Genomic DNA, 12,438 nt, shown 5'->3' on the forward strand with positions numbered 1-12,438 from the left:
TGACGAGATAGTTCTGTCTTTTATTATCAGTCTAAACTTAAATGAAAATCCCTACAAATCATTTTCAGATATATCTGCTAGAACTCAAAATGACATTCAAGAGTTGACTTTCAACAGAATTGTCCAGCTAATTCATTTGTCTTCGATTTGTGCTTGGACTTTTTCACATCATTTAAACGCCATTTTAATGCAGCGAACAAACAGCAGCTTTTAATCAGCGAGCTATTTCCGCATTCATTTGTCCTGTTGTGCAGGAGAGGATTGCACTACGTGTCAGTGGGAATACAGTGGCGACAGGAAGCATCGGTTTTTATTCAGAAACGTTTGTAATTTTATTTGAAACGAGAGGGCATTGTGCGCGATGAGTGTGTGTGAAATCTGCTGCATGAAAATTAGCGTTGGACGTACAGTTTCGTTTTTCGCGAGAAACGCGCGGAACAAAAAGCCGCTGAAATGGAGTGCCGCTTTTTGATTGGTGACTATTGTTATTTGTGAAGCCATGCAAATTAGCGAGGAGCAGAGCAGAACTAAATTTTGTTCCTCCTGCTTTTTGCCCGCTGCACCTTTTTGCCTTTTCATGCGTGAACGCCGCCGCCGCCGCTGCCGCTTTTAGTATCACTCTCGGCCACCGCAACGACGCTCAATGGCCAGATTTTGCTTCGTTACTCTTGTTACACGGTTTTGTGGGGGAATTAATGTGTATTCTTTGCATACCCCTTTGGTATTTTAGCACAAATACTGTATTTTTTACACTGGACTTGTCTAAACATTTTTAATCAACGGTGAATATGGTGCGGGAATGACTTTTAAAATACATCTAACTGCCTTTTTTCTTGGTTCAAATATTTACGCAAAAACAGTATCCTCTTGAACCGTCGATTCAGCGGTTGATTCGAATATAAGTTATCATGCAAAACACGATTTTTTGCGCGAAAACGCATATTTCCCAGAGGGATTTGCAAATCAACGGAAGAAAGGCATGGAAATTAATTCAACATCAAAGTGAATTGGCCCTGCGGCTGCTAACAATAAATTTTGCATTTTGCTTTGTTTGACACGCTACACAGGCCCATAATTCAGCAGCTCTCTCGCTCGCGCATCCGTCCGTCCGCTCTCCCCAGTTTTATTTGCATACACTCTTGCCTCCCGTAGGTGTACATTGAACATGCACTCGCTGAAGAGAGACCAGGTATAATGCTAAACAAGCAATTTTGTGTAATATAATGGTGTGCTTTAGCTTCCACGCTCGGCCGACCGAGCGCAGGGAAGTGAATATGCCTGCCGCACCTTCAGATCATTCGGCCTGAATAAACAATCAGCAAGCAGCAAAACGATTACAAATTTTAAATGCGGGGGCAACAGATTGTCCATGTGTTCCCAGCTGCCTCGCAACTGCCAGCACTCGACGACGAACAGGACGAACTGAAGATTGGGCAAAATTTTTCAACACTGCCCCGCTTGAGCGAGAGCGAGGAGTGTGCTGCATTTCAACACTCTGTGTGAATGCGAAACAAAACATTGCACATGCGGTGCAGCACTTAATCATACTCGTTTTACCGTCGAGTGCACTTGCAAAGCACACTATATATTAAGCTAACTTGGTCCGTGATAAATTTTGTTTGTTTTTGCTCGAAAGTGCACACATGTAAATTGATAATAGGACTGCCAGATGACCTGGAAACTAGGTTTTTAGAGTGGAAAAGGGTCTTTATTGAAATTTTCCAGAGTAAAAGGTTTAATTGAGTAGAAAAATGTGTTAATTGGAAGGAAATTATTTGTTTATTCCTACTGTCATAGTTACAAAATGTAAATACATTAAATTAAGACATGGTAATAATGGGCAAACAAATGCTAGCAGAAAACTGCAAAAACGCTTGAAAACAAGAGTTATCTCACGCCGCACTGAGCCGCAAAATAAAATAAAGCCGGATAATAAAATTTTATCCTGTTTGCTGTTTGAGGAGAAATAAGCAATTAAGAATTACAATTTATTCATCTGTAGCTAAAAATTGTCTCCAGAATGTCAGGAGACAGTCTCTTAAAGAAAAATTGTTGAAAAGGGATTTGCAATTTATTTAATTCTAAGCCGGCTTAAACCTCTTAAGAGCATCATGGTGCGTCAAGATGAGTTAAACACTGAATATTTTTTATCAACGATTGTTAAACCCGAGATTTGTACAGTTTTGTGGCAGTCGAAATAATTATGCAGTGTGTATAAACAAAATCTCAGGATCTAATTATTGTTTTTGCAAAAATTCACGCTATTCGACTCGTCATGACTCAAACTAATAAGCTTTTAAGTGGTATGAAGGTGACCAACATTCAACATTATTTTTCTGTACTAATAAGCAGCAAAAAAGACATAATTTTGAGAGAGCTGCTCTCTCAGGATCCATTCAAGAACCTAGGGGTGGTCAAGACAAATCAAACGGTGGGAGGTTGAAAAATCAATATTTAGAAGCCGACATTGGGCTATCAAAACGTTTTACTCGTAATCCCGCCCCCAAAAAGCACTGTTTTAACTACTTATATAATAGTTTTTTTATATGAGCAGCGAGCTGATCCAGATTTTCATGCTTTAACGTAATTTGTACGCTTTACAAAAATTCAAAACTTTCTCTTCATTAATTTCAGATTTGATCGTTTTGAGAATATTTCCTGCGATTTTTAGAAAGTTTTACTGGTCATGAAAAAATAAGCCTAGCGTTGTTCGAATTTTTGCTCTACAACTATAACCTGAACCGATTTCGAGACAGTTTTAATTTTTGCTGAAGTTTCCAAAATATCAAAAATTAAAATTCAAACGGCAAATTTCCATTTCTTATCGGTTTTAGATGACGAATGAAAAACTCCCAAAGCAATATCATGAAAAAACTCTTAAAATATGTATAATGCAAAAATTCTGCACCTTTCAGAGAATTTCGTTCAGAGACAGGATTTTTATCATTGGGTGTTCCTGTCTTTTTGAAAATTAAATTGCCATTAATTTCACAATATCTGTTTTAATTGCAAAAACCTCTGTTCTTTCCTTTGAAATGAACGGACGAGTAAATAAAGCATCACGTCTAGCAGACAAATCCAGGCTGAATCTGTCACTAAGCGTTTTAGAATCCGTCTGGCAACCCTAATTAATGCAAGTGCAAGCCGCTCGACTGCACTTTGCCTGGCTAGTGAGTGAGCGATCGCACCGAACGGTCGCAGTCGCCGCACGGAGTGGGTGAGCCGAGAGCGTGACGCCGTGACCCCAAAGCAGGGGGTCATATGCAGATGGACGGACCGATGGACGGCTGGTTGGATGGATGGCCGGGCGCACGGCACTTCTTATGCACTTTACGTGCGTCACGCCTCGCAAACATATTGCCAGCATGCACCGCACACCGTTTTCTGGGAAATTAGCCAGAGAGGGTGCATTAGCCGCCCATTACGGCCGCTGGATTTGATGTCACTCTGCGAAACAGACACTCTGACTTGCTTGCGTGGTTTCCTGGAAGCGCCTCTCGCTTTAGTTCATGTATGTCTTGCGTGGCTGTGGAATATTATTGGCGCGCCGCACCACTTGTGGGAAGTGAGCCGTCAGCTCCACGCAGACACAACTTGAATGATGCCGAGTAGAACTCGAGTTGAAAATCAATTTCACTGTTAAATCGTGATTTGCAGATATTTGTGTGCGTTGAATTTGAGAGGGAACTTTTGAAGATTGAATTGACATCCTCAAAAAGTGGGTTCGTGCAGGATTTATATCATATTTTCCTTTTTTAAGCGATTTCCAAAAATTAGGTCAAATTAACCTAGGTTACATTGTTAATCTGTGTGCCTTTTCAGTGGCTAGCTTAGTTTGCCCAGTTAAAATCGTGATTTTTCGCTGTTCAGAGAATTGCTTTCAACAGATAGGAACCAATAACAGGCAAAACACTATGGTCTAGCTATGCAAATTTTCGATAAATATTTCTTCGGTTGATTGATATTATTTGAATAATTTTTACGAAAATAAAAACTGCGTGGCAAGAAATTCAAGATCACAAAAGCAGATTATCATATCCGCTGGTTTGACGTCACAAATGAAATCGGGATTGCATGATTTGTGTAGTATTATAGTCTGTTGACATCCAAAGCGCTAAAAAAGAACTCCTAAGTCTAAATTCTTAAAATTCAAGAGGTACATTTTAGCTTGATTGTAAAAAACAATTAATAAAAAACCTCCCTTATTAAGTGATTTATTTCAACCATTCTTCCAGTCCATCCTCTACACTCCAAGGAACTAAACAGCATCTTGAATTATAAACGTTTGAATATTCAAGGCAGTTTCTTTGTAAAGGATAAACCAGAAAAATGTGCACTCAAAGCTCTCAGAGGATGATGAACTGCTACTAATTCTTTTTATTTTTCCCTCCATTGCCCTCTTTCAAATTTCCTCCTCTTGCCTTTTGATCAAGCTTGTTACGGAACTTTCCGCTTGCTATTGTTTCCATAGCAAAGCAAAATTGACTTATTACACGCTGCTATAGTGTGTCCAAAAGTGAGCATTCTGACAAAACGCACACTTTGTTTATGTGTGTAATCCTACACGCAACCAGGCAAGCAGAGAGTTGAATTTATTCGTTCCGTTGGCTGGAACAAAGAGCGCGGGAGATACACGGGCAAAAGATTGAAATCGTGAAACACAATCTGACAAAAGCCGCGCCGCGCTTCCAATTTTCCTTTTCGCCCGCGCGCGCGATTGAAAAGCTGCCGTTTTTCCACGCAGGTAATTTGGATCGCACGCCACTTTTGCGGTGGTGGAGGGTAAAATTTAATAGCCCTTAAAAATAAAAACAACCCATATCGCATCACGCCGAGGCAGCATAATAATGCATGCTCCCTTTTGCAGCGGGAAGGTTAAACAATACAAATTTATTCTTTTGAATATTTAAATTAAATTATTCGTCCCGCATCTCGTTCGCTCGTTATTTTGTCGCCTTAGCCGCGCGCATCTCTCGGAAGAAATAAATTACGGTGTCGACCTCGCTCGCCGCGCCACGCAGTGTCAATTAATTCTTTTGTGTGTGCGTCTTCTTGTTGGTCGCGATGGATGTGACACATCACAAATTTCGAATGCTAAAGTGCCATCATTACCATCCGTATCAAGATCACATGCATTACACTCGTGGGGGTGCATACCAAATAATACGCGCGCGGGCTCGATTTTAATCACAGAGTGAAAAAAGCAGTCGCGGCCGTCATTAATCACGACGACGTTCGACTGCCCTTCATAAATATGCATGCCAATCGGCTACAGCGCATTGCACTTAGTCGCTGTTTTGCGGATTGCCAGGTGCGAATGTCCACCATTCGCCCGCGGCCTCCATTCGCTCACTGACAGATGAATCGCCCGCTTGATTGCCGATAATGCACTTGATTCGACGTGTTGTGCGCGCCCGGTAATTTCGCCCTGTCTGTCTGCTGACGCATTTGCGTCCGAAATCCATTTCAGAGAGATATGTTTCATGAACGCTGTGAATATAATTTAAAAATCATCAGACACGAGATACTAAAATGTTTTGAGTGTGTTGATGTTTCACACTAAATCGGAAGACTTCTAAAATTTAATTCACGGGCAGTCTGTTTTTACTTTATATCTTAAAAACACAAAACAAGCGTCTCTGGATGAAAACACTCTTTTATGGAGATGTTATGGCTGGCCCAGCTGTGTTTTGCACATCTCTGGTTGCCAAGCAAAAATGATTATTGCGCAAGTAATTGAGTTAATTTTATTATTAGTTTTCCTTTGATTTAATTGCACGATTTATTGCGAAATGAGTAGGCAATTAAGTTGATTGGAAATAAGCCAACAATAATTTTTTATGAAGAAAAGATTTATTTTTGGAAACTTCAGAAGTCCAGCCAATTCCGGTGAATGAAACTAAATTCTTGTGCAAAGAGAAATTACCATCCTTTGTGACCTGCAGGTATAGTAAATAGCTTGACAGCTAACCGAAAATAATTTTTCCTGGAATAGATAAAATGACCGTTATAAAAAGGTCACTGTATGACTTCAAGATGCGCACCCCTTTTTTATGGCCAGGCATACATAATAATGCATTCCCCTGTAATACAATCTGCTTTTCATTTACAGGCCAATTCGATGCGCACATGTGTTTGCTTAGAAAAAAAGACAAACACCAACAAAGATTTATGGCCAAATAAAATCTTCAAAAATCGCATTTTTCCATTCCGTCGAGAAGTGGCCTGTCCAGAGCAAGATGATGTTGCGTTCGTCGAAGACGGCAAAATAACATCAATGTTTTTTTTAGATTTAGTAAAACTGTTACTACTCTTATCTAATTCAAGAAAAAAGCTAGTTAAAACAAAAATATTTTCTATCAATTTTTTCCTTTTTGTGATCGGTTCAACTCTTTTAAGATGGGCGACCCCCTGATAGCAAAGAACTCGTGAAAACTTCGTGTCCCAATAACATCGCGAACGAATAACAGGGGCGCACGAGCCTTATTGGAGGTAGCCCAGTCCAGAAAAGGACCAGTTTGTGTTACTGTCCCCGCACAAGGGTCTTTTTATTGAAACGTTAGACATTTGTCCCGTAAAATTGATTCACGCATGCTGAAGAGGTGCAAACCAGCAAGATGCTAGTCCGAAGGCTTCCGCAATCCTCCCAAAGCCAAATGGAACCGTCATTGCAATGTAAGATAATCAAATAATATAGGTGAAAATCATCCCGCACTCGACCCCCAAACATCGCTCGGATTAATATCACAATGCCACTTGCACGCCAATCATGCGCTCAATAATTCGAGCAAACAGCATGGTTTTCAAAACATGAAAGAGGGAAGCAATTAAAACGAGCCTTAAAATTTTATTTGTATTCAACAACTATCAAAGCTTCTATCATACACATCATGTTAGTGTTAGGCCTAAAATCATAAATGTATAATTTTAAGACAAAGAGAGAAATACACTAACTGGTTAATCTTAAATTTAAGAAAAACTGAATGACTGTACTCTAAGAGGAAAATTAAATCTTGACGGTTAGCTAATAGTGAAAATTTCACGAGGAAAATTAAATATTAACACGTGCGTTCTCGTACAGTGCAGCTGTTTCGGCCCCGCGGGCCTGCTTACACCTCCAAAAACAAATTTCGTAACCGCAGTATTAGCTGCAGAGAATAGTGAATCAGTGATCGTCGATAACGTCCGGCCTTACTCATTTCTGATTAAAATCGAAAAGAGGATAAAAGTGACGAAATCTTGCCAACCCAGCCACTCACCCTCCGTGATTTAGCCTTCGCTCCTCCTGCTCTAAAATAATAATAATAAAAATGAGTAAAATATAATTTTTACAATAAACCATCATGCAAAACTTCTTTTAGGAGAAATATTCTACTTGATGAACAAACTCTCACCAAAGCCAAGATATATTTTGCACTTGAAACGGATTTTCTGCTGTTTTAGGCACTCTAGATGGTTCAGAATTATATTAAATATTCGTCAAATATCTTAATTATGAATGAGTCACGTGCTCAATTGATGGTCAAGTAGCGATTGGAAGCCCGCAAGAAGTAGCCAACCGTCTATAATTCACACCCCTACGAATCACGGTGAGTGATGTGATGCAAAATTAAACGCCAGCCTCTCATATACCTCTCGAAAAACTTAACTGCGGTGCTAACAAACAATCAATGCCGCGGCCAATTAATTATCTCTGGTGGGCGAGCACGGCGCGCAATTTTCCCACAGCAACCCGCCCGCCCTGACCTATGATATAGCGGAGGAAGCAAACGTGTGAGTGAGCGAAAAAAAACGGCATATAAATGTGTAATTAATAAGCCGGGCGGGCCGAGTGTGATGAATATTGAATGCAGCCGACAAAGCTGGCGTTTTTCGCCCGCCGCAAAATTAATGATTGTGTGCCTGGTGGCTGGAACACCGAATTTATTTTTTCCCCATTCCGCAGCATGCATGCCTGGAGTATCTAAATATAGCCGCGCTCTTTTTGTGGAGCGGGCATGCACACACGTAGGAAGGTAGAGGAGCGTTTTGTATATATAATAATATCTCACCTGCCTTTGCGCTCCACCGCTGCTCCATCCGTTGACCTCGGCTACCCTCCCTCTCTTCCCTCCCCTCCTGCCCCACAAAAACGTGGCCAGCGCCGCGTAACCTCACACCGCACACAAAGCAAGCCAGCAACCTATCAGGTCATTTTTACTCAGGTTCAGGCAGGTGACTCATGCAGGCCGTCTGTCTTTGCATTGTGTTTTACTGTTTGCGCCGCCGCTGCTCTCCCAGTTAATTACCATGCACGGGGCACGAGCGGAGAGTATTCGCGCGTTGGCACACCAAGACTCACGCCGAAGTGTGAGCACACTCATCTCCCTTTGTATACAGTTAAATAAATAAATAAATCGATGATCTCCTTCAATCGACTTTCTTTGATTATGTTGTAATTGTCGGATTTTGTTAGTTTAAATTTATTTTATGATTTTAACAATACATAATTGGGGCTTCAACACCAAATTGAGTGCTCTGGAACACGTTTGAACTTGAACTAAATGATGCGTCCGCACGCAGCGGTAGCTCGCAGAAGTGCGAAAAAGCTACCCTCAGTATCTTGAGGAGCGAGTGAGACGTAGGTGTAGCTAATTACTTAATGTTTTCAGTGAAGACCTACGTCATATTACATATTAATGGAAGGAAGAGAGAAAGAGCTTTGACCTAGAAGACTTTTATTTTGCTCACAAAAGGGATCAAAAGAAGGAAAATTAATTAACTTAAGAAAGTAACACATTCCAGACCTCTAAAGCTTCAATGCGGCAAGTAAAACACTGAGATGGAATGCTCACGTCTGTAGATCAGATCCAAAACAAGCCCAAAAAGAAAAAGGAAGTTTTAGCCGCAACGGGTAAAGTTAAAAAAGATAGGAAATTCAAATGAACAATTTGAAACATGAATTAAAACTGTATTTTGTATTTTATTCAATTCATGGCCCCAGTACAAGCCGAAACATGTCGAGACCAATTAGGTTTCCATGACATCTTGCCAAAGAGATCAGGTTCGACTTTTCTACTTTCTACAGAACTTTTTCACGGAAAAACAAAAGAAAGCGGTTCTGAAAAAATTCCTTTTGGAGCACCGAGCGCAGAGAACCTTTGGGGCGACATTATGCGCGATCTCGTCGGGTGACAGCATATTTGAGTGCATCAGTTTAGCAGAAAATGTGGAAAATGACTCAAGCTGGGGTGTCGGCTGGTGGTGGTGTGACGCTCAAGAAAACACACAAAGCACTCGAGAGTGGCGCAAAATCCGGCGGCGCTCGTGCTCTGTCTCTGGATGAATAATCAATAAGTTGTTGTCATTTCGGCGGCACGAGCAGCAACATTAAGAACTGATTGCCATGAAAAATCGACCGATATTTCCTGGCCGTGGGCGCGTCTCTGCGGTCGGGGGAAAAAAAGACGACAGCGGACTGGAAATGACGGACGGGCGGCTGCGAAACCATTTGTCAGAGTGACTCGAAATTATCATAACAACGAATAATAATAAACCGACTGATTGATTGTCGCGATTACAATGTGTTTTCCTATCATTATGACACCATCCACGAGCTTTTCTAGCGCGTCTCTCTTCCTACGATAGCTATAGGGAGGACGCCTCCGTCGCTTTTTTCCTCCTACCGCAATCAACATGCCGACTGTCATTGTGGGCCGCTGGATCATCAACAAGCCGCGAGTGGAGGCGTGGAAGATATAAAAAATGTCTTGTGTCGATTAATCGTCTGCAGTAAGCATCAAGATGAAAAGTGAAAGACTGCGTTAGCTAATCCTCCTCCAATTCGTTTTCATCAGTGGAGTTCTTTAAGGAGGGTATTTTTTCAGGACACCGAAGAACTTGAATTTAGAAGAGGGATAGTTTAATCAACTGCAAGTGACAATTTATACATATCCGACGACACAGATTTTCCTAATATTCTCAACAAATTATACTACCTGATCTTTAATTTTGATTATAATTTTATTATTCCATCATTTCAATCGTCGTGTTCGCAAATCATATAAGCTACTTCTTTGCATCTTGCAATTTTCAGTTGGACGTTCGTGGCTTTCTTTTCTTGCATATTGAATTCAAAGTATGCGCACGTGCCGTTTATAAACGCAGTAGTTTGGTTCACGTTCAACTCGGCGTTAAGGAAGGATTTCCGCAGCGACCGGGGAGTGTCAGTGGAACAGAAGAAGAACTCTTTGCTGCACTCGCTTTTATACACCATCACACGCAGTTTTCCCATGGTTTGAATGCTCTCGGCTGCGACATTGTCAAATGAAACTACTTGCATCATGCAATTCAAATGTATAGTTACGCAAGCCCTCAATGATGCATCGAACCTCGTTGTAATCCTTTGGCAACCAATGCTTCATGTTTGGCAAAATCATGCCACAAACCATAGATGATCCATCGTATTTGGCCTTTTGAAATATTGAGTTTTAATATTCTAGGTAATTTTTGAGGATTTTCATATGTGTTTTACTCACACCAATAGATTTTGGGGCAAAATTAATCATTTTCCCACAGATTGAGATTGAACGTTTTTGCACTATTGAAACAACAGCAATATTTATCAAATACTCCAATTATGTTCATTTACATATATCGACATATGCCTTGTATCCTGTAAACTGGGCCAGAATATATATTTCTTGCACCTTTGAAAGGAAAATAAACTTACGCTTTGTAATGGGAGATAGCATTTTGGACATCCGTCTATCTGGAACTGTTGAAATCCTCAAGTAAGTCAAAATATACATTTTAGTTCACAGTCCTATTGATACATTCTCATAATTCTCTATGGCTTTTCCGGTAGTCGCATTGAAGCTGCAGCGGCCAAAATTCGAATCCAATTCCAAACAATCTGCAATGCAAGTGGCAACACTTACTTTATTCAAGGGGTTTTTGTCTGACAGCTGACATCTGGAATAGGGAATTGATGTCTCCGCAGAAACTGCAGATATGAGCTGAGGGATATATTTTTGTCAGTAATACTTGAATTATACTTGCGACTGAGATCTGGAAATAATATTTTTTAGTGGTTTGTTATAAAATTTGAAAATGTTTGTTACCACAGATAAAATTACTGCTCTCAGCATCACGAATCGAATAAAACTGGTCACCGGTCACAGCTGATGAGTTTAACGTCATCGTAATTCTCGATTTAGCTTCCGGTGTGAGCGGAGATCGTACGGCCTAATTGAAAAATCAAAATGCGTCGAATGAAATGGAATGTGATATGGTAGAATAATTTTGCGCGAAAGACAAACCTAGCAGAAAGAAATCGTTAACAAAGCAAATTACTAAATTTTCAAACAAAAATAATATTAAATAATGGACAAATTTTGATTCGCTCTTTTTTATGGGTTTTGAGCAACTTAATACACACAGTAAGCAGTATTATATAAGTCGGTTTCCTGCCTTTTATCTCAACACCTTAAAATGCTTTTAAAAATGTAAGACATTTGTCCCGTGATAATAGTGCACGTGCTTCTTTGTACACTGTTTCGACCCCTCAAGCTTCAACAGCGGTGCTCTTTTTGTAAACAAGTGTACATTTTGAATTATTTCAAGTCCAGTCGGGCGTGTGTGTTGCTCAAAAAGCTTACAAAATTTTGAACTGATTTTCCTGGCAGTACAACATGGGACATACACAGCTTTCTACTAATTTAGAGAAAGTCTAATTTTAAATCCAGTCCATGCCCTTTTGCAGTTCAATTCTTTATTGGAAAAACAAGGAAAGAATCACATCAATTAGTTATTAACTTTGTGCAGTAATACTTTCCCCTTTAATCCAGGAGGAGAAAATAAGATAAAAGTATAACTCCTAATAAAACGTCACAATGAAAATTAAAACAGTAACACACATCAATTCAAAGTGGCCAGTTTGTATCAATTTAATGTTCACCTGTGGTTAATTTAAAACGGCTGTATTGCATTAATTACAAAAATACACGTCCAGAAGCAATTTTAACGCTCTATTGATCCGTGCGTTTTGCGTATGTTGAAAGCGAAAAGTGTGTGAATTACTCACTCAACATATCTACGCACGCGCGGCCGAAATTAATTAATTCCGCGCGAATTATCACGAGCTGGCGCATAATTCATGGATGCATGCGAGCAAAGAGCGGGCACTCCGCCCTCCATCCATCGCATCCATCACAATTATTATTATTGCCATTAGAGAATGTGCGGCTTTGAAGCGTCGGCTCTCCAAAAAACACGGCGCGCTAATATCGTTTGTGGCGCTTTGATCACCGGGCGAATTACATAATTCAACCAGAAAATTATCGACGCTCAATTTGATGACTGGTCGACCTGAAAACACACGACACCCCGGAATCGTGCGTTGCGGCGCCGAAAATTTAAAATTAGTTTTTCCCCGCGGCCTAATTGCTTTTGGCTTTC

At 40.4% G+C, this 12,438-nt stretch overlaps 1 long non-coding RNA gene across 1 annotated transcript; it reads right to left on the bottom strand.

The window, feature by feature from the left end:
- Positions 1-10,017: 10,017 nt before the first annotated feature.
- On the bottom strand, positions 10,018-10,655 carry LOC135947204 (uncharacterized). Its single transcript, XR_010575604.1, has 3 exons — positions 10,518-10,655; positions 10,346-10,451; positions 10,018-10,290 (listed from the first exon to the last, which is right to left on the bottom strand). It is a non-coding gene; the product is annotated as an uncharacterized LOC135947204 (long non-coding RNA).
- Between the last annotated feature and the right edge of the window lie 1,783 nt (positions 10,656-12,438).

This window comes from Cloeon dipterum, chromosome X (assembly GCF_949628265.1).
Source record: "Cloeon dipterum chromosome X, ieCloDipt1.1, whole genome shotgun sequence".
NCBI lineage: Eukaryota > Metazoa > Arthropoda > Insecta > Ephemeroptera > Baetidae > Cloeon > Cloeon dipterum.